The following is a 12,588-nucleotide window of genomic DNA, read 5'->3' on the forward strand; positions in this document are numbered from 1 at the left end:
TTTTGGTTCGGTTTCCATCTCGGAATAAGATCAAAAATGGTTACCACATGCCCAACATCAAGGAACTTGTATAATAATTTATAAATTATGATACTTAAGTTTTACAACCAAAAAGTCAACAATAAAGTCTTTAAACGAAAGTTCGATTTTCGGTTCAGATCTTGTTTCGGGTTAAGAACGAGGTTAGATTCTACAAAACCATAACCATGGAACTCATAAAAATGATTTTAGAAACTTAAATCTAACATAAAACATGATTATACAGTTATTTAACAAAAACTAGTAAACAAAGTTCGGTGTACGGTTTAGAGCTATTTATGGTTAAACTGAGGTTAGTCTCTACAAACGTATAACCATAGAACTTAATAAATATGATATACAAAATAAAATAAGCAGAAGTTAAGTATGGTTAATAAGCATAAACAAGTTATATAATTATATATATATCAAGGACTACATGAGTCCTTCATGAAGCCTTGCCTTAAGAGGCCCGATACTCCACCGACCGAGACCGGGGAAGTGACCACCAAAGGTAACAAGGGGTGTATATTATATATATGTTGTATAACCATCTTCAAGTATTAATAAGAGCTAACAAGTTGATTAAAATGAAAGACTATGATCAATTTGACTTTTGAAAGTCAAACTTCCAAGAACAATGAAAAACAACCTTGTAGAAATTGAATTTTGAGAGAGGAAATGAAATATGAGCAGGGATTAATAGAGAAGAGGGTCTTGTATATACAGGATAATATTTAAGGGGTTATGCAAGACATTTAATGTGTAAAATTCGGATTTGGTTAATATGATGTTGATGTACATAAAATTATACATCTTTTCGGCATCAAATAATCTCTAAAAACTGCAATTTCTATTAAATAACATAGCATAAAAGGCTACTTATCATAATAAAATGTAATTTCAGGTGAAACCAATCCCCAAACGAAGAAACAAGCGAAAAGACGGAGAAAAATAGAAGAAAACACAAGAAAAACAAAGAAACACGCCCCCATGCTTCTGAGAACCAGAAAAAACAGAAATCTACAAGAAAAGACAAAAACTGGGAATAAAAGCACTGGGCCGTGCCTCTCAACCACGGGGCCGTGGTCACCTTTCAAAAACGACAAAATGAATTTAGCACATGTCATAAAAATGCACGGGGCCGTGCCTTAGGAAGCACGGGGTCGTGGTGAGTCATCATGTACGATCTGACAACATGCAACTGGGACACGTAGACACGAGGCCGTGCTTAATAAAGCACGGGGCCGTGCTTCTATCTGCAGACAACCTATAAATAGAGGCTCTTGTGCCATTTGAAGAGGTGTGCCTTGAAAAGAATTCTATCCGGATTTCTCTTATAAAAACACACATTAACACTCACATAGAAGATTTAGTGAAGAGTTTGAAGGCTTGGAGGTCATCACCATCAACCATCATCATCATCCATCATCACCATCATTAAGAAGGAAGATTCATCTACATTTGGTTACATCATTCCAAGTTTAATCATGTATTTGTTATCATCATTCATCTTAATGTTTATCATCATGCTCATTATGAGCTAAACTCCTTTTACCATCTAAAATCTATGAAGAAGCTTTGTTCTACTTGATAATTATATAAAACATGTGATGTAGTCGAGTAAAGTACATGGTTATATTACAATTATCTTTTGATGAGAAATGTTTCACCATCTTAAATCACTAATTCAAAGTTGGTGGTTGTCAATTCTATTGGCAATCGTTCATGATCGATTCATGTTCTTGAAAGATAGAAATACTTTGATACATGATCGAAACAGGGATCCTTATATTGTACTTAGAAATGATGAGATATAAGTTATGATGTATTTCTCTAAGTCTTGGTAATCCTAAAATAGCTTTGCTTAGGATATCATGCTAGTTAAAGAAATCATATGTTAATGGAACGTGTAATAATAACCTACATAAATCAACCAAAGGGAGGTTGTGTGATAAACTACAACCACCCGAAGTTGTTAGAATTGGTATTTGAGAAATAAAAGTCAATCCTAATCTTTCTACTTTACGAAACTACTTGCCAACTTAAATTGACATCATTGAGATGGCATGACATTAGGAAATTGTGGACTTTAAAATGCGCATGCTATCTCCTTAGTGCCAAAGATTCTCACTTAAGGTTTAAGAAGCTATCTATCATATATTTCTATGGCAAGTTTATCACATGTTTGACTATTAACTATCAATGTTAGATTGGAGTGGATTCTTGATCTTAAAAGGTAACCTTCGCATAATTGAACAACTCGTTTAGAATCTCTCGTCTTAGTCACCTATATATTATATATAAGTATTTATATTTTATAAAAAAGTTCGAAAATTAACCCCAAAATGATTAAAACCTCCGATTAAAGTAAAACAACGATTTATTATTAGAAACATTTGTGTCCACGGATCGATACTTGGTTCTTACCAATACTATTCTACATATACGATAGGTACACTTGCCTATTTTGTGTGTGTTTAGTGTTTGTAGAAATCACTTTTATAAATTTAAAACACGGTCTTGTGCAAAAGAATCCAACCTCTTATATATATATTTTACTACCACACGCACGCACGCTATCAAGTTTTTGGCGCCGTTGCCGGGGACACGGTACGTTTCTAAGAACGCTCCAAGTTTTAATTTATCATTGCCTATAATTGAATAAATTTTTCTTTACTTTTATTATATTTCATTTTTTTACTAACTATTAAACTATATAATTTTACGGCTAGCCTAATTTTAACCTTTATTTACCTAACCTTTACTTTAGATTAATTAATTTAGACTTTAGTTTAGTTTAAAATAGCTTAGCCTAACTCGTAGTTTAACTTAGACTAATCTTAGCTAACTTTTGCTTTAGTTTTAGTTTTGATTTAGTCCCATGTATGTCCTCTACTGTTGAGCCTGAGCTTGTTTCTCCAATTTCTGAACCGGAACGACTCTTTCGTCGACAAACTCGTAAACGGACTACAGAAACCGCCGAAGCAATCAAAGACGAATTAGTACATTAGGACAAAATCAAACCGAAGAAATGATGGCGGCCCAGAACAATGAGCCGAACATGAGCCAATATGCCAAGCCAACTCTCGAAGGCTAGGACAATGGAGTGGCTCCACCCGATATCACCGAACATTTCGAAATCAAATCAAGCACCATTCACATGGTGGAAAATTCAGTTCAATTTCACGGTCTCCTCGACGAAGATCCTCTTTCTCACATATCTCGATTCTTACGAATCTGCGGAACCTTTACAATTCAAAACTGTTCAGAAGATCAAATCAAACTCAAACTCTTTTCTTTCTCTCTAAGGGGTCAAGCCTTAGAATGGATAGAATCCCTTTCCTCTGGTTCCATCACCACCTGGGACCAGATGGTTGAACAGTTTCTCCTCAAATATTTTCCGCCTGATAAAACTGCCAAATTCCGAGCCAATATTACCGGATTCCGAACCGATAAATGATGAATCGCTACACGCAACATGAGAAAGATACAAAATTCTTCCGAGAAGATGCCCACACCATGGACTGGGCGTATGCTTACAAGTACAAACATTCTTTGACGCACAATCCAGTCAAAACAAACAGGCCATCAACCAAATCACTGGTGGAGACCTGGGATCCAAATCACCTAACGAAGCATTTGAAGTCCTGGAGAAAGTCGCAAAGAAGAGTTTCGCTTACAACCCACCAAGATCTACACCTACCCATAAAGGAATACACCACGTCGATTCCAACACTCTTGTCACAGAACAACTTGAAGCCCTTTCTAAAAAATTCGAACAACTTCAAGCCGAGCTATCAAAAACCAGAATCACCTGTGACACTTGTGGAGGAAGTCATAAAACAAGCGACTGTAAACAAGTCATTATGGAAATGGAATAAGTCGATTTCATCGCTCGTCAGAACAACGCTTTCAGCAACAACTAAAATCCAGGATGGAGAAACCACCCGAATTTCAGCTGGAAAGACGGAGGTAACACTCAACCCTTACCAGGATTCGAAAAAAGATTGATAAATCAACCCTTCCAACCTAAACCCCAATTCCAAGATCAAAGTTCTAGTAGCCATCAAAACCCAAGATACTCAAAGATCGAAGAAATGTTAATCTAACTCATGACGAAAACAAATGAAGCAGAGAAAAAGGCCGACTCAAGAGCTGTTGATATCATCGGAGTGTTGTTAAAACGTGAAGCCGATCTTAAAAGTCAACAAGCATCACTTTAGAATCTAGAAACTCAAATCGGACAAATTGCCTGACAATTATCCGAAAGACCAACTGGCGCTCTTCCAAGCAACACAATCATCAACCCGAATGCAACAGCTAACACTGTTACACTCAGAAGTGGTACAACTACTGTTACCTCACCCACTTCAGGACCAGTTACGGAAAAGGAGTCTCATGATGAAACGCAGGACAGACTGACCCCGACGGACACCGTGCAACCCAAGGAGCCAGTCCGAACCTATGTTCCACCTATTCCATACCCTGGAAGACTGAAGCAGGAACGATTGGAAGCTTAGTACGGGAAGTTTTTAGAAATCTTCAAACAACTCCATATCAACATCCCTTTTGTTGAAGCCATCGCTCAAATGCCAAAATATGCCAAGTTTCTCAAAGAAGTACTGACAAACAAAAGGAAGCTGGAGGAACTCTCACATGTCACCCTAAGTGAAGAATGTTCAGCAGTCCTCCAATGCAAGCTACCGGCAAAAATGATCGATCCAGGGAGCTTTATTATCCCTTGTATTATAGGAAATTTGTTTGTATGCAATGCCCTGGCTGACCTAGGAGCTAGTATTAATTTAATGCCTTATGTGGTTTTTGCAAAACTAGGGATAGGAGAACCAAAGCCCACCCGCATGAGCATTCAATTAGCTGACCGATCTGTCAAATATCCTTAGGGCATTGTTGAAAACATGCTTGTCAAGATTGACAAATTTGTTTTCCCAGTAGATTTTGTGATTTTAGATATGGAGGAAGACAAAAGTGTACCTCTGATTTTAGGAAGACCCTTTTTAGCCACCGCAAAGGCTATTATTGATGTTTGCACCGGCAAGCTCCCTCTCAGGGTCAACGATGAGGCAATCACTTTTGACATAGGAAAATCTATGCAATATCCGCAACAGCACGATGACACACTATACTGTGTCGACATCTTAGATTCCATCGTGAGTTGCTATATGCGAGATTCCTCCACTAATACACCACTAGAAACACAAGTCTTAGACAAAACACTCAACATATCCATGTTAGAAAATGAAAGTATCAATAACGATTATCAGGAAGCATCAGAAGTAATATATGAAATCACCGAATGTAATGAAAAATCAAAACCATCAATCGAAGAACCACCAGCCTTAGAATTAAAAGAACTACCAAATCATCTCGAATACGCCTTTTTAGAAAAAGATTCTCAATTCCCAGTAATTATTTCATCTCACCTTTCCAAAGAAGAAAAAGACGAACTTCTTAAGGTTCTCAAAAAACATAAGAAGGCCATCGCATGGAAGATCATGGATATCAAGGGCATCAGTCCCTCCTTTTGTACTCACAAAATTCTCATGGAGGAAGAATACAAACCGGTGGTCCAAAATCAAAGACGTCTCAATCCCAACATGCAAGATGTGGTGAAGAAGGAAGTAATCAAACTGCTTGATGCCGGATTAATCTATCCAATCTCGGATTCACCTTGGGTAAATCCCGTTCAAGTGGTACCCAAGAAGGGAGGAATGACGCTCGTAATGAATGAGAAGGACGAGCTAATACCAATGAGAACCATCACAGGCTGGCGAGTTTGCATTGATTACCGGAAGCTTAATGACGCCACAAGAAAAGATCATTTTCCATTTCCTTTCATCGATCAAATGCTTGAGCGATTTTCTGGAAAAATGTTCTACTGTTTTCTTGATGGATTCTCCGGATATTTGCAAATCCCCATCGCTCATGAAGATCAGGAGAAAACCACTTTCACATGTCCATACGGAACCTTCGTGTATCGAAGAATGCCATTTGGATTATGTAATGCTCCAGCCACCTTCCAACGTTGCATGGTGGCCATCTTTAATGAAATGATCGAAAACTCGATGGAAGTCTTCATGGACGACTTTTCAGTCTTTGGAGATTCCTTCGATCATTGTTTAAACAACCTCGATAAAATGTTGGCTAGGTGTGAAGAAGTAAACTTAGTACTCAACTGGGAAAAATGCGACTTTATGGTCAAAGAAGGCATCTTTCTAGGTCACAAGATATCCCAAGCAGGACTAGAAGTTGATAGGGCCAAAACAGAGACCATATCCCAACTTCCACCACCAACTTCAGTCAAAGTCATTAGAAGTTTTCTAGGTCATGCATGTTTCTACCGCCGCTTCATAAAAGACTTTTCCAAAATCTCTAGACCTATGACCAAACTTCTGGAGAAAGACGCACCCTTCGTCTTCTCTGAAAAATGTGTTCAATCATTCAACATATTAAAAGACAAACTTGTCAACGCACCAATCATGACTACACCCGATTGGACCCTTCCATTCGAAATCATGTGCGATGCAAGTGACTTTGCAGTTGGAGCCGTACTTGGACAACGCAAAGAAAAACATTTTCACCCAATTTACTATACAAGTAAAACTGTTAATGATGCACAAGAAAATTACACCACAACAGAGAAAGAGTTATTAGCAGTAGTTTTCGCCTTTAAAAAGTTTAGATCCTGCCTAGTCCTTTCCAAAACCATAGTTTACACCGACCATGCCTCCATACGATACCTCTTTAATAAGCAGGATGCCAAACCCAGACCTATCCGATGGATCCTACTACTCCAAGAATTCGATATAGAGGTCAAGGACAAGAAAGGAGCAGAGAACGTCGCCGTAGACCATCTCTCACGCTTAGAATGTCCAACTTCAGAAGAACATCACGAGGAAATCATCAATGATAATTTTCCACATGAAGTTCTCATGCATATCCAAGCAGTCATAGAAGAGAAAGACGAAAGTCCCTGGTATGCTGACTTCGCAAACTACCTAGGTTGTAGAATCCTAAGAAAAGGACTTACTCATCAACAGCGGAAGAAATTCTTCTCCGATCTTAAGTTCTACTTCTGGGAAGATCCATACTTGTTTAGGGTAGATGTTGATCAAGTTATTCGTAGGTGTGTAGCAGGAAAGGAAGCCTTAGATATTCTCAAACACTGTCATGAAGGACCAACTGGTGGGCACCACAGTACCGCCACTACGGTCAGGAAAGTGTTTGATGCAGGATTCTTCTGGCCCACCATATACAAAGATACACATACTTTGATCCAAGCATTCGATGCTTGTCAAAGAGCCGTGAACATCTCATCCAAAAATGAGATGGCTTAAAAGGGCATTTAAATTTGTGAAATCTTTGATGTATGGGGAATAGATTTCATGGGCCCATTTCCTAACTCATTCGGAAATAAATACATCCTTGTAGCAGTCGATTACGTATCCAAATGGGTAGAGGCACAATCCCTTCCCACTACCAATGCTCGGGTTGTTGTACTATTTCTGAAAAAGTTATTTTCACGATTCGGCACTCCAAAGGCCCTAATCAGCGACAGAGGTACCCACTTCTGTAACGCTCTGATGAACAAAGTCTTAGCAAGATATGGGGTTCACCACTGACTGGCAACACCATATCACCCTCAAATTAGTGGGAAAGTGGAGGTCTCAAATCGAGGAATTAAAAAGATTTTAGAAAGAACTGTAGGAATGAATCGCAAGAATTGGGCAGAAAAATTAGATGATGCTTTGTGTGCCCTCAGGACGGCTTACAAAACTCCCATAGGAACGACACCCTTCAAGATCGTTTATGGAAAAGCATGTCATCTACCAGTAGAATTAAAACACAAAGCCTACTGGGCTCTCAGAGCAGTAAACTTTGATCTAACGTCTGCTAGCATAAACCGGGAAGATCAAATTCGCAAGCTCGAGAAACTAAGAGCATTGGCCTATGAAAATTCCTGGTCTTATAAGGAAAAGACTAAACGTCTGCACGACGCTCATTTAAAAGGAAACAAGAAATTCCAAGTGGGCGATCATGTACTGCTATACAACGCTCGTTTACGTCATTTTCCAGGAAAATTGAAGTCTCGATGGACAGGTCCATACGTAGTTGAATCAGTTTTTGACTATGGGATAGTTGAGATCTCAAATTCAAATGGCCAAAACTTCAAGGTAAATGGACATCGATTAAAGCCATATATCGATGGACCATTTGAAGAAGTTCTGGAGGTACTAACCCTCCAACTCCCTGAATAGGAAGGAAACAAGGTCTGGCCAAGACCTTCGCAAAACTAGACCTTGTAAATAACATAAAAAAAACTAAACCCACGGGGGCGTGCTTCCAAAAGCATGGTCCCGTGCCAAAAATCGCGGACCGGAGTCTTTGCTGCAAAAATCTCAGTCAGACTGGTTTACAACAAAATTGTCAGAGCAAAGACACAGGCTGTGCTTCTAAAAGCATGGGGCCGTGCTTAGGATACTGGTTGGCTATAAAAGGCACCTTGTGTCATTGCATTCCTTGCACCAACCAAAACCAAACCAATAGTCTCTAAAAATTCAAACATGCCAACTGAGATGAGTGAAGCAATCCCCGTTTCCCGACACCCGAGAAACGATGCCCGCCATGTTTCCAAAACCGAGCTTTTCTTAAAACTTCAAGAACTCGTCAAGGAGCTCACCGAAATGAATTTCCTTGCGGAGATGCGCCTCGTTCAACTCACTGAATCAGTGGAAAATATGAAAATGGAACTTCGAGACATCAACAAACTACTCCAATTTCAAGTTCTCAGTTTCACGTACTTTCCACCACCAGGACCATTCGGAGGAGGAGAGCCTTTTGGAAACATCTAGGAAAATTAATTTTCTACTTTTAAGTTTAAACAAGTGCTTTATGCACAATGTGTTAGGATTTCGGGCTTGACCCGATTATTTTCTTATTTTAGGAAAACCGGGCTTATCCCGTATTTGTTTTAGGACTTTTTAATTTAATGAAAAGTAATTTTTAGGATGACTAAACTTCTAAATTATCATACTAAACATCATTCTAAAAATTCCAGCTCTCGCGTTTTGTCGAAAATTACAAGAAAATCATTGGTGAAAAAAAGCACGGGCCGTGCTTCCCTAAGCATTAGGCCGTGGTCACCCTAGAATCTTCAGCATGATACGCGCTGACTCCGTACAATTCTCTGACTCAAAAACATTTATTCCCCTAGCAGCACGGGGCCGTGTTCAACTTTCAGTCTCTATATAATGCATGCATAAACTCACCATTCCATTCACACCAAACCCAACATTACTGAAATGGAAAGCAAGAAGGTTGAATGGAGACCAGTGAGGAAAGGAAAGCAACATGAATCATCCTCAAATCTTGAGGATGAGGTCATGAGGCTACAATGCATCATGAGAGACCAAGTTGAAAGCAACATTCAAACCGAAGCTCGCGTAATCGAGCTAATCAACAAATTCGAACTACTGAGGTTAGAAAACTTCCATGTTGTGGATGGCCACCACAAAGATGTGGCCCCCAAGCTCAACTTTCTCAACCGAGAAATCGTTAAGCTCGACAAAAAGCTCTCCGAGCTATTGGAAGCCAAACGAGCACCTCCCCACATTCAGGACTTGTTCGGGAATTGTGGTTGTTGAAGTCCCGACTTTGTTTCATGTTGAAGTTGTTCCCGCTAGTGTTATATGTTAGAATCAAGAATTGTTGTTATACTTTTCATTTCCATTATGTTTTTATGTTTTATGTTTTATGTTTTTAATGAAATTTAGGACCTCTAATTATTATCTTAAACTAACTATAAAAAAAAACCATTTATAAACGAACCAGCTCGACAAATAAACAAAATTCAAAAGAAATATTGTTTGCATCATGCAGCGCGGTACCGTGCTTCCAAAAGCACGGAGCCTTGCTTTTGACTCCAGAACAGTTACGATATTTAATTATTAAAATAAATTTTCCATAACATCAACCCTAACATCCACTTCGTTTCTGGACGAAAAACGGCCGACCATTCCATATCACACTAATTTCTTCATCAATTCGTCAATTTCGAACCAAAGGTATGTTAATTTATCAATTATATTGTTCAAGTTCATCATTCTAGGTTTAGTTTAACCTTAAAATCTCTTGAATTAACCAAATCGGGTCTAAACCCGATAATAATATGGGTTACTCTATTAGTATAGGATGATTGGATTGTTGAAAGTTTGATTGTTAATTGAAAGGAACAATTCAGGTTTTTGGATCTTGAAATAAATATCCAACAAACTACTAAACCCAATTTTTATAACCGGTTAGAACGAGAGTTCGAATCTGAATAGGGTAGAAATTAGTATTAAAAACACGAGCCGTGCCCGAAACAACACGAATCGTGGTCAACCATAAGTCAACCAAAAGTCAAAATCAATTGGAAATGAACTGCAGCAACATCATGGGGCCGTGCCTCTGAAAGCACGCCGCCGTGCTTTGCTCTCTGTTCCAACAAATTGAAAATTTTTGTCAAATTATGACTAATTTGGGTATGATTTGCAGATGGCCGAGTACGGAGACGATGTTCGTGCATTCCTAATCTTTTCCGGACGAAGAACAAGAGACAGACAAGCTAATGCAAGACTAACCTACCTAAACAGATGATTCCCAGAACCAAATTTCTACGCTTGTGAAGACACGTTGCGCCAAGTTAACCAATGGGACCGATACAACACATTTGTAAAAGGGCCATGGAAAAGGGTGTTTGAACAAATGAGAGAGGCAGTAACAGAACTGACGGAGTTTTTGGTCTCTTTCAACATAAGGAAGAAGAAATTTGACATGTGGGATGAGGATGCAATTGAGTTTAGGTGTGGGGGTGAATGGCACACAACTTCTGTCACCCAACTGGGAATTTATATGGGAATCTACACGTCCGAGGAAACTGACTCAGACATCTGGTTTGATGCTAAAACAACATTTGTAGATGAAGATGCTGATGATGAAGCTGAGGCAGGAAACACACGATTAGAGGCTTGGGAACAACTAAGTTATGTTACTGAAGAATACAATGCAAGCGTCTCAAATAGCACAGCACTACGTGACCCGTTCATGAGATTCATTCATCGTCTGCTCAGTCACACTGCCGCGGCTAGAGGCTAAAGTGAGGGGTAGTTAACCTGAGGGATCTTTGGTCACTGTACTGCATGAGGAATGACATACATTGTAACAACACGATGTTATTCTGCAAACTTTTCATGACAAATGCAGATGCTAATGGAAACACTCCCATTTTTGGTGGCCCGTGGATCTATAACCTCTATAGGGCCTACAATGCAGACATAGAAGGGGCCCGAAGCCCAGATCCGATAGCCCTCAGCCTTGTTTATTGTGATAGCATGCAGATGATTCAGCGAATCGGTTAGAACCCAGATGTGTGGAGATTTTGTGACAGATCTAACCACGTTTGGGACCCAGAAGACCTTGCAGAAATGATACTTCAGGATGTGCATGAGAGGTGAGGATCACTGCCCAGACAGTACCGCCGCCGCACCTACCATCAACGAGGAGGCCCATCTTCATCAGGGGCCGGCCCCAGCTTATCCCACGACAGCCGATACTCTCTCAAGGGTATATATGGACTCATTGATCAATTCTCAGCTAACACTACCGCCTCATTTAACAGGATTACAGAGCAAATGGCTGCCTCAATTGCACAGCGAGCAGCCGAATATGCAGAGACGAGGCGAGAGATTGATCGTTTGGGCTATCGCATGGACAGAAAGTATTCGACCCAGACACGGGTAACTGATGACTAGCGGCACTGGTAGGTCGGGCATGGGCATGGGCATGCTTTGGTTGTACTTTATGATATTATTATTATGTGTGTTTTAAAACAATTTACTTTCTGTCATACTTGTGTTTGTTTATTTGTTGGTTTGGATACTCTTATGGCTATATGTGCCAAGACATTATGGTAGGAACTAATTTAGCCCGATAGGGCAAGGGATGGATGATTCCATACCCAATTTTCAGCAGTTTATGCTTGTTTGTTTGTGGTTGTTTGCAGTTTTATTTTATATACAGGTACAAAAACAAGAAAAACGGATGATATACAGGGGACGCTCTGTCGAAAATTCGTTAACCCATAGGGAAGTAACTCTCCATTTTAACCCACTATACTCAATCAGAATTTTTATTTTTTTCATGAATCTTTCTACATTGAGGACAATGTGAGATTCAAGTGTGGGGAGGGGAATTACTTGACTAATTGTTTGTTCAAATAATTAAAAAAATTCTCTAAATCAACAAATATTTTTGCAGCAAACAAAGATTATTTTTAAATCCAGAAGAGAAATCCAAGAAAAGTTTTTTGCAAATAACCAACTAGAAATCTATTATAACCAAAAAGTGAAAACGTGAAAAAGAAGTTTTGTAATACTGAGAATAAATTTATGCAAAATATAACGTTTATACCCAATTCCTCCGTTACTGTGAGATAAACCTCATGCCATATAAATATTTTTTTCGGAAGCTTTGATTGAGTCACATGTTTCATGTGATTTAGAACTTGTC

Source organism: Bidens hawaiensis, unplaced genomic scaffold (genome assembly GCF_021521415.1).
Source record: "Bidens hawaiensis isolate Kalapana, Puna unplaced genomic scaffold, B.hawaiensis_p1.1 tig00012998_1, whole genome shotgun sequence".
In the NCBI taxonomy this organism is placed as follows: domain Eukaryota; kingdom Viridiplantae; phylum Streptophyta; class Magnoliopsida; order Asterales; family Asteraceae; genus Bidens; species Bidens hawaiensis.